Below are 15,564 nucleotides of genomic sequence, written 5' to 3'. Positions count from 1 at the left end.
CCCCAATGTTTCTAGCAGCAATGTCCACAATAGCCAAACTGTGGAAGGAGCCTTGGTGTCCATCGAAAGATGAATGGATAAAGAAGATGTGGTCTATATATACAATGGAATATTACTCAGCCATTAGAAATGATGAATACCCACCATTTGCTTCGACGTGGATGGACCTGGAGGGTATTATGCTGAGGGAAGTAAGTCAATCGGAGAAGGACAGTCATTATATGGTTTCACTCATATGGGGAATATAAGAAATAGTGAAAGAGATTATAAGGGAAAGGAGGGGAACTGAGTGGAAAAAATCAGAGAGGGTGACAAAACATGAGAGACTCCTAACTCTGGGAAATGAACAAGGGGTATTGGAAGGGGAAGTGGGCGCAGGCATGATGGTCACTGAGGGGGGCACTTGACGGGATGAGCACTGGATGTTATACTATATGTTGGCAAATCGAACTTCAGTAAAAAAATATACAAAAAAATAGATGAATTTTTGAAAGGAACTGATAGGGATAAACAGAACAACTGAACCTGCATAGGGAAAATATATGTCATAATATATCTTGAAATTAGTATTTATTTTACATCAACAATTTTTACTGAGTACCTACTATATATACATATATATATATGTAATATACTAACAAGAAATTTAACTTCTATTGTATGAATGTATTATATAATTTAATAATAACTAATAATAATGTTTAATAATATACATGTACTATAATAATAACATGCAATAATATAAAATACCATATATAAGTATATAATATATGTATGTTTTCATAGGTGCATATATTTTTTGAACTGAAACACATTTAGGTAATTATATTTCTTCTTTATTCATTTTCCTATAGGCTGAGCAGTTATTAGTTTTTCAATAGATAAATACTGAATGTAATTAAATTCAGATTCATATGCACAGCAGGTTCTTTCCACATAACAAGTCCATGTGGTAGACCAATTATTAGTTTGTACAATAAATAAGTCTCAGCTCATAAAATTCAAGAGAAAGTGTACCATCTGCACAGTCACCTAAAAACTGGACCAGATGATCACTTGAAGTTCCATCCATTTATATTAATCGTCATTTCTGGGTTGTAATTTTTATTAGTTCCATAAATTTTCCTTTTATTGTATATCAGAAGCATCCACATCTCTGCTTTGAAATACACCAGAACTAGTCCAACAGCATTCAAACTTTAGCCTTAATACTTAAGTACTAGGAATTCTGAAAGCCTAGATACTCCTTCACACAATATTTTCTTGATGTTTAATTTCTTCCTAAAAACTTAAATAATGCAATTTATATATTTTCTAACATGTTGCAATTATTGAAATTAAAGAAAAGCCTTTTGTCATTTTAAAATGTAACAAGTAGAATCCAAACATCATAGCAATTTTATACTTGCTTTCATTCATGTTTTAAAAATATATGAAAAGATGTCAACAATCAAAAATTTAACATCATAATTTTTCTCTTGAACTAATATATCTGTTCTATTTACCTAGAAAATTTTTATTAAGGTGTAATAAATTATTAAGTTTAGATTTTTATTAATCTCACATTATACTTCTCTACAATAAAATAGTATGTAAATTAAAACTAAATTTAAAAAATTTTCTGTGATCACAAGGCTTTTAAGTGTTAAAAATTTTATTTTAGATTGAGTTACAATTGTTTGTAGTGTAAGCAGGAATAATACAACATGGAATATATTACATGTTTTGTAATAATTATTATACATGAAGAGCAAATTTCTATTAGAAATGCATCTCTTAATGAGATGAATGCAGTTTTATTCTCTAATTAATTTGTGTATGCAGAGATGAACATTATTTATTGCTAGAATAAGATAGGGTTCACTATCAATTCTAATCTATTTGATCTATCATCAAATAGCAAATCAATTAAGTACTCTTTCAATTTTGTTGAAAGCAAAGAATTAGAAACCATATGGTTTGCAAATGGATTTAGTACTGTTATTAGATTCATTTATTTCCTCTATACAAACACCAGAATTTGTCAGTGTCATTTTATTTTGTGCTGGGAGTGGGGCTTCTACACTAAGACGATTCAACAGTGGCTGCAACACAGAATTGAAGAGAAGTATAACTTTATTTCATGAAGTAGAGAAAGACATTTGTTAAAAAAAAAAAGTGGCAAAGGAAACCAGATTAGATACAGGTATGCTTATTTAAGCTAATCTTTATTTTTGTTACCTATGAAAGTTTGAAGACCTTGATATAGCCTAGCATTCCACCAGCAAAATAATCCATTCTTAAACAATCTTGAGAAATATTAATAGCTATTGCTATTAATGTCTTTCATGTCTGAGACATTTAATGTCAATCAACATTTTAACGTTCAAGATGCTCTCATGTGGAAGAAGAGGCAAAAGTATAGAGAAAAAGATCCTTATGCCACTCACTGGTACCCAAACTTTCCACCCAGCTGTTCTGAATTTTCAATTCCTCTGTTCTGGAGAGTAATTGTTCTGGAGAGTAGTGTAACTAGGCAGGATGGTAATGTGAGCCATACCATCTTGAGGACTCTCTGCCTCAAATGATTTTAACCAGAACTAACATTCTGGAGAAGTATTCTATATATTTTAAGGCAAAATTCCATCCATCTATCTCATCCCTAAACACAGATCCTTATCATTCCATATCAGAAGGATCCATTTCTGCAATCACTCGGAGATTAACAACATTGGTTGAGTTGATTTTGTTTTACTAATAACACTGATCATAGTTGTTCCATTTAGTTATTATACAGGTCACATTTTAACATCTTATCCAAACCCATATCAGAGAAAAATAGACCCTGGAGCTAATCTAGAAAACAGCTGTCCAAAAAGAAAAAGATGTTATTTAATGTAAAGTTTTCTTAAATACTCATGCTAGCTAGCTACTAGTGAAACTTAACTTAAAAAAAAGCTCACAAATTATATGACCTAGAATTTTTCTATGGATTGATATAAGCCTACCAAAATGAAATATGCAGAATTTATCCATTTTCTTTTTTGGAAAGTACTGTAATAGTCTTCCAGCCTTATGTCATCTATCATGGGAGTTTATGTATCTCTATGTGTATATGCATTCTTCTCTGCCTTAGGATTTAATTTGTCTTCACATGGACAGTGCTAATGTAAGGCATATAGATGATTTATCATCTGTCTTGATTTTAATTTCTTTTAAAGTATATACTTTTCTATTCTCTCTGCTTTGAAAATATCTTTATTACCAAAATCAAAGAATCAAAATATTAATTTTATTAAATAAATTAGAATGTCTCACCTCTCGATACTAATTACAATGTTAGAACTTTTTTATTTTCATCAATTTGAACAATAATATATTTGAATATAGCATTTTAAATATTGGGCAGCATCCACTTAAGCAGACACTCAAGCATGGATGATTAATGTGTGGAGTGCAACACTCCATTTATATCAGCATTTAAGCTACCGGTATGTACTCTGCTAAATGTATTCCACTAAGGCTGCTATTGTCCAAGTATATAATTTCCCTGAGGGCAGTTCTCACTCTAATATGGTCCTTATCACAACAATTATAGTAAGATTTTTTTCTTTGGCTTATCTTCTGTTTGATATCTGTTATCAAAATTCAGTCACATCCTAAAATATTCTTCTTCAAATCAGATATTTCTAAAAATAGTGTTCACCAAGAGAAGCTGCTATTTGACTCTAATAATTTTTTGTATTGAAAGGAAATACCAGGGGTGTCTGGGTGGCTCAGCCAGTTAAGCATCTGCCTTTGATTCAGGTCATGATCTCAGGGTCCTGCGATCTATCCCTGCATGGGGCTCCCTGCTCAGTAGGGAGTCTGCTTCTGCCTCTCCCTCTGCACCTCCCTCCAACTCATGCTCTCTCTCTTTCTCTCACTATCTTTCTCTCTCAAGTAAATAAATAAAATCTTTTTTTTAAAAAAAAGAAAGGAAATATCAAATTATTGTTAATATCCTGATATTTAATAATTATTGTTAATATCCTGATATTTAGTAATTCTAAATATTTAATTCAAGATAGACAAAGAACAAATTGGGAATTTTAAATTCCAGATTCTTAAGAAGTAACACTTTTTTTCATTTAGTCATTTAAGTAGTTACTAGATGTCTATTATGTGTCAGGCCCTGTGAGAGGCACTATGGAATCAGTGGAGAGTAAGAAAGATCTCCACCTTCATGCAGTTTTCATTTAGGCAAGATATAGAAGTCTGGTGGTGGGGAGTGGGATGCAGAATGGAGATGATGGTGGGTGCCCTCTTCAGGTAGCTGGTTATGGAACATGTCTGAAACAAGGGGGCAAGAAGTCGTAGTGGTGAATTGTAAGGTACCTGTGGGGCCTGAAATATCTTTCATCTACAAGGCTGTTATCCTTTTCATTGAGTTGGTCTATTTTTATAAGTTGTCCTGCCACACCCTTTTAAAGAAAAGGCCAACCATTTCTTCTCAATGTCATCCTGTGTTATCTGTTCCTCTTTCTTCAGCCAAATCATCATTTTTATCCCTGAGTAATATGGAGAAATACAGTCTTAGAACTCAAGATTTATCTTGGAAGATTATAGAAATGGGAGGTCTGGCAAAAATCAGAGCTGATAAAATATAGTAGATAGCATTGACTAGTACGTCTAATATGAAAAATCTTCATGATCAAAGAAGGGGTCCGACACCAGAACTGTAGTCTTTATAAGGAAAGGACATGACAGTTGAAAGGCCAGTGCTAACACCATATCCAGGTGATCTAAAAAAGAACTACGCAAAGAGATAGGAAGAGTTGGAGCATGTAATCTTTCTGTTACTACATGTGTGCAGGTCTCAAATGGCTGGATGTCAAGATTAGTCTAAGTGTAGGCCATTGTATAAATCAAGTACTGAAAAAAAATAAATCAAGTACTGTAATATTTTTTGGGAAGGGGATCCTACTGTGGCAGGAACTGTGCTAGCATCTGGGGATATATAGCTCAGAATCATGAAAGCTATCCTTAGTATCTTCACACTAATGAAGTGGGCATACATATGCCAATAATAATATGGCCATGGAAGGGAGTGACTCTCTCTCCCCATGCCTCCGCCCACCAGGGGTTAGTGATTATCTCAGAGACTATAATAAACTGATTTAGCAGATAAATAACAATTTAACAGAAAACCCCATAACAAATGGACATTAACAAGTTCACTTCTGCTCCTATGAAGTAAAAAGGTAAATCATAAGAAGTAAATCAGAAAAGCATGCAGGACTAGGTTAAACAGACCACCTAAAAAAAGGAGAATGAGGTCATACATACATTGCTTTACCCTCGGCAGTCTAGCCATTAACTATAGAAGGCATAGTTTGGGGACTGCAGGTTTGTATAGAGTTAGATGGTATAAAGAAGTTGGGTTGCAGCATTCTGTATTTGACCTTGAAGGGAAAGAGATGTCCGGGTGTCCTCATACATGTCAGGAGGAAAAAAAAAATGGCATCCAGTGACTCTCAGAGACCTGGGAGGGCATGGAGTTAAACAAAGTCAAAGCAGCACCATCCAGAAGGGATTAGAAACCAACAATTTTGAAACATGACTATTTATCTGCTCTTTGTATTATATTTTGTACTTCCTTAAAAAGGAAGCAAAGCTGCTTTTGAAATGTCATCTGGTCTCAGCTGTTTTGAGGGAAATAGGCTTCTGTCTATCTTAGGTCAAAATGTTAAGTCTATGAGAGGATATAGATGGTAGCCTGAGGAAAAAACTCCAAGATCAAGTGGTCTCGAGCTATATGTGGAGGCTGGGAGCAGGAAATGTCCCGAAAATGTCTCTCTCTCTTCTGCCTTTAAATTTAACAGAGTCCTTATAGAGAACTGACTAGACCTCAGTGTCTTGGCCTTTCTGTGAGGTAAACAGAATGAGAAGCGGCTGGAGAGGGAGCTGGTTCTTACATGTTCCGAGAGCCTGCTGTTTCAAAGTTTTACGCAGAAGGACGGAAAAGTGGATCAGCAGATGTAAGACACTGATTCCTACACAGAAACCGCTGCTCACCATCCTGCTCAGACAGGGAAGCAAGGACTTGTATATTCATGCAATCATGTATGACTTTCTCCATTTTATAAATATTCACCAACTGCCTCTTAAGTTCTATGTTTTCTATCAATGGCCAGAGAATGACAGAACTGCTATTACGTTGCTAGAGGCAAAGGTCAAGTCCTGCAGGAAGTTCAGAGAGTCCCAACACTTGCAGGAGAGGGAGCTGCTGCAGCTCTGGGTTCAGCATTCAGATGGACAGAACTCTGCAAGGCCTGCTGGTGTATGATATCCCATCTGCTAGACTTCAGACAAACCAGGGCAGATAGGAAGGAAACTGCTCTATCATTCTACATGTCACTAACTGATTTGGAAGAGTTTCCTTCAGCTTCTGAATTCTGAGCATAGACACTTGAATGAGAAGTCAGTGACACAATACCAAAACAGAATAATTCTGCAGAAGAGAGTGAACTGAAAGAGATATTGCAAGATCATGTGACATAAAAGAAAAAAAAAACATTAAGTTTGGTAGGAAAATCAGATTTATTGTTCACTTACCATATTCTACGCATTATATAGGTCATCTTAAATCCATCTACATAATGGTGCTTCATAGCAACTCTATTGATTCAGGTTTTATCATTCTCTATTCAAAGATGAGGAAACCGAAGTTTACTTAGTTGAGTTAGGCAACTTGCCCAAAGTCCAGATAGTAAATATCAAAAGTAGAACTTATATAATATTTTTCCTATCCCAGAATTTTTCCAATATTACCAGAAATTAGAAGACATAGGTATTGGTATTGCACCCATCATTAAACTGTCCTGATTTGGACAGGGTAATTTGACATTCTGGAGCTTAGTTTCATTATTTGTAAAATTATGTTCCCTTGGGTATACTCAATACTCATAATCACTATTGAAAACTCAGTCATGCTTTGGCTCTTTAAAAAGATAGTTTGGGGAGGTGGTGAGGAGGAAGGGGGAACGTGGAAAGGAAAAGACTGAACTAGTAAGAAAAATGGGCAGTAGAGGACCCAGTATAATAGATGAAAAATGTAAGAAGGGAATTGGGAGTCCCAGGCTGCGAAGAATATGTGTGTGTTGGGGTGGGGTGGGGTGGGTGTGTGCACATTCATGCATGTATTCATGTATGTGTTCTATTGGAAACTAGTGACAGAGAAGTATGTGACCTGAATCCCAGAAAAATGAGCTGGTCAACATACCCTCTATACACACACACACAACTCACCACCACTACACCAACACCACACACCAACTAGTAACCTTGAAATCAGGGCAGGTTGTCTCAGAAGGTAAATACAAAATACAGAGATCATTGTTAGACAAGTGACATTTGGCCTTTTGGCAGGCCTGCCCTCAGAGTTAAGCTAGATTTTCCATTGCCCAGGACTCTCATGGATTCTGGTATGGTTCTCAGTTACTCCATCCTTTTTGCTCTTTATATATGATCCCTGTCCAGGAAACAGGTTGAGCTTAGAACTGGACAAGAAGGGCTCCGGGATCCATTGCCTTATCAAACCACAACTTCAAGCACAACCTTTTCAGTAGCCTACTCATCCAATTCTGACAATTTCTTCTCTTCAGGCATTCCAACTTTATCTTATTTCAACATAATCTAACCAAAGGAAGTGGAGTTAGCCTTCTACCTTCCCAAGGACCGGACCTTTAGTCCTTCCAGGGGCACAGAGGCAGCTGTGTAATAAAGGTTTCAGGTGTAATAAAGGTTTTTACCCCTAGATGGAAACCAAGGCAATTTTCTGGCACTTCTTGGCATCTGTCATTTCTTTGGATTCAAGAACCACCTGAAGGTCATAATAGTTAAAATGCTCAGGTATCTACACGTAGCTTTTTTCCTCCTTTCCCTTAGGAGTTTCACAAGAAAATCTTAAATTTTAGCATGTATAAGAATTACTGAGCAAATTCGTATACTTAAAACATATAGTATTTTTCATGATTGACTTAAAGCTTTTCCAAAGGTGATTTTAGCTATAATTATTTTAGTTATTCTAAACCTCAAACTTTATTTTAATGGTTCCACTAGTACCTTTGAATGTCCTTGCTTACCTTACAATGCCACAAATGTGTGATGTGTTTTTATTGTGACCTCTATATATGGAAACCTACCCAAAATAGAAATGCTCTTTGAATGACCATGCGGGACTCACTATTTAGCACCATCACACAAATGGAAATAATGTAGTATTTGCACTAATCAGAAGTTTTAAAATGAGTCAATTTTAAGATATTGTTGGGAGATTCAGGCTTTGAGAATTATGACATAAAACGCAAAGAAATGCAATCAGACAAGTTTCTACCAGAAAATGAAAAGAGTTCATTTCTTACTCTGTAGCTCAAATCAACGTTAACATGACATTTATGTATCTTTAAGCTTTAAATCAGTGCTGCACAGTGGGGGCGAGGTGGGAGGCTATCAGAATCACCCAGGAAGCCTTTTCAAACTACACCAGCCTTCCTCCCCTCCGGCAGCCCCTCCTCCCCCTGAGATTCTGCCTAAGATGTGTCTCTGAACTTGAGCAACACCATCTGTTCACTTACAAATAGGCATTTTTATCTCCAAAAGGGCAGGTTTCTGCACATGAGCCTCTAACATGTATAGAAGGGTAGGATGGGGTGGGGCTGCTGAAACATACATCAATGACAGTCTTTCAACTGAATGCTGACATGTTAAAAAATGGATATGTCTATATTTTCTGAGTGATATATTCACTTGGTTAGTCCTTTGTACTAATGAGATGAAAATTACTACTTTAAATACTCATATAGGTCAGTAAGCTCTGTTCTGGGAATTTTTTGTAAACTTAAGCTTCATTCGGTGAGATTTTCATAGATGCAAACATTTGTAGAAGTAAAAGGTGTTGCAGACTCAGCTCAAATCAACTACTATTAGAAAAGCATGGTGGGTGAGTAACAACTACTTTATACCGTAAGGAGCACTAAAGGCCATTTTTATGATACACACATTACCCGTTCCTTAAATTTCTATGACAACTGTGTCACATTCCCTGGAGTGTATTTTTTCCCTTTAAAAAATCTTGTGAAAATTTGTAGATATTGTTCTATTCTCCACAGAACTGACCTTTGAGGACTCCTTTGCTGCAAGCGTTATCTTGACTTTGTGAACATAAGGTACAAACATAAACACACACGCTGCTCACATTTTTATGTTATAATCACATAATTGAAGCATTTTATTCTAGGATGCTTTTGCCAAATTTCTGGAATATGGAATATGTTGAGCTTTTAAGCTAAATATTCATAAATTACATTGTTTCATTTTTGAAAGTAAAAATATGCATATGAATGGAGACAACACATCATAGTATTTATGGAATTAAAATATTCAAAATGTTAGAAAGATATTTGGTATACAAGTATTTATATCTGTGAAATGACTACACTGAAACTTCTTTGATGGATAGATGTTTATTAGCTGAAATATAATAATAATTTTTAATGTAGCTAATATTAATGTTTACTCAATTCCACACATGGTTATTAGTGCTTTATGTGAATTAATTTGTTCACCCCTTACAATGACATTGTAAGATAGGTACTATTAGTATCCCGATTTATGGGTAAGAATACTGATGAAATTCTTAGGAAATTTTCTAAGGTCACAAAGTTAATGAGGGCAAGAGAAGAAATTAGAACCCCTGCACTTCAAGATACAACATGTGCTCTGAGACACTTGATAACTGTCAAGGTCCACTGATGCTCGGTGGTTCATCATCATGTCAAGTCATGCTAGCCCTGTGGAATACAGTGATTTCCAAACATTGCCTATGGCCTCCCAGAGTGGGTATCATTGAATTCACTGTATTTTTCAAACCAGTGCTACACTGTGCATCCTTTTTCATTAAGGGAATCTGAATATCTCCCTCACACAAAATTGCCTTCAGAATGCAGTTTCTCTTTTTTTTTTTTTTAATTTTTTTTTTTTTTATTTATTTATGATAGTCACACACAGAGAGAGAGAGAGAGGCAGAGACACAGGCAGAGGGAGAAGCAGGCTCCATGCACCGGGAGCCTGACGTGGGATTCGATCCTGGGTCTCCAGGATCGCGCCCTGGGCCAAAGGCAGGCGCCAAACCGCTGCGCCACCCAGGGATCCCCCTTTTTTTTTTTTTTTTTATTTATGATAAGTTTCTCTTTTTAAATATTTTTCCACTGAGGCACATTATGTTGACGTAAGATGATAGTGCTATCTCCTACTCTTAACCCATAGGGTTTCTATATTCTCCTCCCTCATGAGTAGACCTCATGGAAAGTGAAAGAAAAAAAATATCTGGCTTCTTTCTATTCCTTCCTCTTCCAAATTTGTGTTTGTTTGTTTTGTTTTGTTTTTAGTTTTTTGGATTTTTTGCCACAATAACTGGAGATAGACAAAGTGAGAGTTGGTCTTGTGGATTTTTTCACTTCCTCATATTATATCTTGTAAATCACCAAGTTTAATGGCCTCTGTCTTAATTAGAAATGACATCTTCTCTGCAGTACAGAATCCACTTTTCAAACTCATTGTTTGGCTACAGACATAGAAATTCCATCTTTGAGTTCAAAAACTTAATATGCATTCTTTTTCTTATGTACTTTCTCCCTTAACTGTAGATATGCCCACTTCCGTCACCTTTTCCTTCTTCCCTTGTTGGGTGAATGCCTTGAGATGACTAGGAAGTCTATTCTGTTCATTGAAAGGCAAAAGAAAACAGTCATTAATACATTTTAAAAATATTATCGACTCATTCTATGTCAACCAACAAGTTAGCTGTTGTTAAAGAATCCAAGGTGTCTCAGATCCAAAATCAAATCATATATGCTACATAAATTTATAGGAAGAAACTATACATTTGTAGAGATATCAACAGAAGGTTATATAAAAACATTTGGACAGGGACACCTGGGTGGCTCAGTGGTTGAGCGTCTGCCTTCAGCTCAGGGCATGATCCTATGGTCCTGGGACCGAGTCCCACATTGGGCTCCCCACAGAGAAACTGCTTCTCCCATGCCTATGTCTCTGTCTGTCTCTCTCTCTCTGTCTCTCTGTCTCTCTCTCTGTGTGTCTCTTATGAATAAATAAATAAATAAAAATCTTTAAAAAAATGTAGACATCAGAGAAAGGCTGAGCACTTCCAACTATAGGGTTCAAGGAATGCTTTCCACCTGGATTAGCATTTGAACTGGACTTTAAAGAATGGTTAGTTTACTTGTAAGAAAGGATATTTCAGATAGTGTAAAGATCTTGAGCAATGCAAAGAAACTTGAAGATACTAATTTCCCAGGTAATAGGCTGTGCCAAGCAAAAGATTCAGTTCTTGGGAGAACTGAAGTTGGTCATCCATAAGATGGAGGCAGAGCTGAGATTCCAACACCAGTCTTTAGAGGCCAACACCCCTCCTCAGATAACTTACTTTAAATATTCCTGGGAGATTTCAGCCTTCTCAGGTATTTAAGTAGGTTTTTTTTTTTTTTCCAAGTTATTTGGCCCTATCTTCTACAATCACAAATTTCTTCAATAGACTCCTCCTATTAGCCTTTGGATTAAGCGGTCAGTAAAATGAAAAGTAAACCATTGCCTCTAAATGGTCTCCTTGTATTTTGAAAAAGCATGTCAGCAGACAAAACAAAAACAAAGAAACAAAGAAAAACAGTAGATGGAGGATGAGGTCCTCCTCTTTGACCTCACTTGTGTCAGAAATGTAAAGTAAAATTTACCTTGAAACTAACAATCATCTAGTGATTTTTCCTGGTCTTGACAAGAAATAAAATAGTAAAATACAATAAAATATAGCATCGATTAAGTTAAAATACACGTACATCTATTATATCATTTACTCATTTGTTTATTTTTTTCATTTTGCAACCACTCTTAGGGTCCTCCAAGAGTTAGGCATTGTGGTAGGTAATGCTGATGATTCAAATAAGTCAGTAGAGTAAAATCCTTCTGGGAAGCTCAAAGTCTACATAAGGAACACACATGAACAAGCAGGCCAATAATTGCAAAGACTTTATTCTTAAGAGTACTTGACTTGTAATATTCTCATAAGTGGTGTTTGGTTGCCCACTGATGTTACAGGCTATTCTGGCCCCTGGGACCATCTGGTGGACCACATCCATGATAATCTAAACCATTGTTACTACCTTACTATTAACTTCATCTCCTTCTTGTTAACTTGTGTTTCACAGGGTTCTGTTTAAAATACTTCTGGAATATTCTCACTCAAATTGTTTTAATCCTTTCTTCCCCTATATTTTTTATTTATTTTCCTCTATTTTATCAGAAAAAAAATGTATTTCCTTTTCTATCTTCTTTGTTCCTTTCAGTTCAATATATTAACAAAACAAAAAGCAATCATGATTAAGACATGGCTATTGGGATGCCTGGGTGACTCAGTGGTTAAGCGTCTGCCTTCAGCTCAGGGTGTGATCTGCAGATCAGGGATCTAGTCCAGCATTGGGCTCCCTGTGAGGAGCCTACTTCTCCCTCTGCCTATGCCTCTGCCTCTTTCTCTGTGTCTTCATGAATAAATAAATAAAATCTTAAAAAAAAAAAGACAAAGTTAGTTAGCACTATGCAAATCTGTGTTAAAGAAAATAAAATCTTCCTGTTTCCAATTGAAATTAGATATGAAGTAGAATGAATGGTTGGCAGTTTAGAAATATCATGAGAGTAACTTAGAAATCTCTATAATATTTTACATTTTCTCCCCCTTTCTCCTTTATTTATACCATAAGTCCAGATACCACTTATTTTTCTTGATTTAATTGCAAATTGTTTGAATTTTTATTGAATTATATACTTTCGGTAAATCATTATTTTCCTTATAATTATACATGATTAATAGGATTTTCTAGGCTGGATCCAGCACCATAATTATGACCTGTTTCTATAAAACAAGCACTACACATTTCTAACAATGAACTTATAGCTAAATTCAGGAAAAAATAGAAAGCAAAAGATTTCTAATATGTAGTAGCTAATTTAGATTATATCTTATAAGAGTTTATTCAATGTTATTTATTTGTTTTTCAAATGTTTGCTGATAACCTTTTCTGTGCCAGACACATTATTGGGGACTGTGGAAAAATAAATATGGGTATATAATCAAAATGTTGGTGAATCATTACAATATTGCTTGAACAAATCATTGCAAGTTCTAGTGAACACAAGTAGTTCTAAGAAATTAATGTGTCCCTCTCACCCTTTAAATCTTATTTCTAATTCATTAATGCCTTTAATTAAGTTGAAGGTAGTTTACTGTTGCATGTGGTTTTTCAGGGTTACATAGTTTATTTTTAATTATATTATATGAATATTTAATGATATGAATTTTTCATCCTCTGTTCTGGAATTAGGAACCACCATATCAATTAAACATTCTGTGTATATGCTCTTCATTTGCTACCTGTCTACTACTAGTGATATTCAGGCTTTCAGTGCTTCCTATCTTTATTATTGGAATAAATTTTGTGATTATTCTTCCTACTTTAACCCATTTTACACATTCATGAAAGACATTGCCATGATATCATCTCATTGCCTAATGTCCTTTGGTAACATTCTAGTATACCCATAATGTAGACTAGTCCACATAGCAAACCATGAAGAGCCCTTCAAAAATTAGTCCTATCTTCCTTTCCAAATTTACCCTGCAGTATTTGCCTGCGTCTAGTTAAATTTTTATTTAGATCCCAATCTGACACTAATTTAGCTAGGCAAGTTACTTAACTCTACTAAGCCATGATTTCCTTACTTGTACTTAAAATAAGTTAATAAAAATACCTACTTCATGTATAGTATTATTAAATGAATATATGGATATATATATATATATAGAGAGAGAGAGAGAGATCAAAATGTTGACAGAATTTTTAAAAATTATAATTAGTAATAGCATTAAGTATAATGCTCTACTGCTATCTGTGCTCCAAAATAAGTTACTCAGTACTTGACATAACATGTTCTACTTTTTTTTCCTGTTTTTGCCACAGTTGTTTCTTCTTCCCGGAATAACATCTTTTACAACTCAGCAAACATAAATTCTATTTACCCTTCAAGGTCCAGGCCTAATGTAATATCATTTAAGACTCTGCTGATCATTTCAATTTAAAGTAAGTGCCCTTTCTTCTTATTTCCAACAGCCATGTAGCCATACCTCTCCCGCTGTGCTTCTCAGACTCTATGTAGTTCTCTGGTCTGTTTTATTTTCTACTAGCTTATTAGCATTACAGGGGAGGTTATCATCTGATTTATCTTGGACTTTATCCGAGGACATGATTTCTTACACTATACATATCAGACATTTCTTGCTGTTATAATGCTGCATAAAAAAATCTCCCCAGATCACAGTAGCTGAAAAAAACAAGCATTTTTTTTTCTCTTGTTCATGTGTCATTGAGTCTGCTATAACTCCGTTAAGCAGGCACCAGGCTCTAGGTTGCACATCTCTCCATGAGTCTGTTAGGCACCTTGAACCAATGGCTTCCTAGGAAATGTTCTTCTCATGACTAGTAGCAGGAGCACATGAAAAAAGCAAAAGTATGCAATGAAAGGAACTGGTACACTATAACTTCTGCCCACATTCACTGGCAAAAATCAGTCTCATGGCTAAGCCATGATTGGTGAGGCAGGTAAATCCACCTCACTTATGGTGAGAAGGATGGCAAAGGCAAAAGTCAATTGTATAAACAGGCAAGGAGTAAAGAATAAGAAATAATATTTGCAAGCTAGCAACTATGTTTACTCCAGAAGTTCCCCATAATGGACTTTGGGAAAGAAGGCCTAAGACAATGAGGAATTAATAAATAGATTTTTAGGACAGTAAAATGACAATATTTGCATTTTGGAAGGTCATTTGGAGTGTGTAGAGAGCATGGATTGGAGTATGAGGGCAGACTGGCTAGTAAGGAAGTAATTAGGAAAGACCATGGGGAACTTGCCAATATATTGTGTGTCTGTGGGGCTGGAAGTAAAGGAATAGGTACTGGAGACCTTTAAGTAGTAAAATTGTATGGATTTAGTAATTGAACAGGTAATGTGGGCAAAAGGGAGCGTGATAGTGAGAACAGCTCCAACTTTACACGAGGGTAGTATTACTCATGTATAGAAAGCCACATCACTGATGCTATTCTTTAAATTATTGTGCAAATTGTCCGATATTGTCCGTGGTACAATATCGGACATATCATACAATATCGGACATATCATAATAATGTCCATAGAAACATTACAAAGTACCATTACATGTATCTCATCTTCATCTTCAGGGCAACTTTATGTGTTCATATTGTTCCCATTTTATATAAGGAAGAAATTAAAGTACAAAGAAGCTACAGGACTATCAGAGCAAACATGTTAAATAAGTAGAGACTTAATCCATGTTTCCTGATTCACAACCTTCCTACCATTCTGTAAAGCATCTTTATTTCTTCAATCTGTAACACAAGAGAAACCACTATGGTCCAATTTGGCAGATAAATTTAAAATAAAATGAGGTATTTGAAAAGC

The sequence above is a fragment of the Canis lupus genome, chromosome 32 (assembly GCF_003254725.2).
Source record: "Canis lupus dingo isolate Sandy chromosome 32, ASM325472v2, whole genome shotgun sequence".
Classification (NCBI taxonomy): Eukaryota; Metazoa; Chordata; class Mammalia; order Carnivora; family Canidae; genus Canis; species Canis lupus.
The sequence above is the reverse complement of the archived record's forward strand: the minus strand, read 5'-3'. Positions refer to the sequence as shown.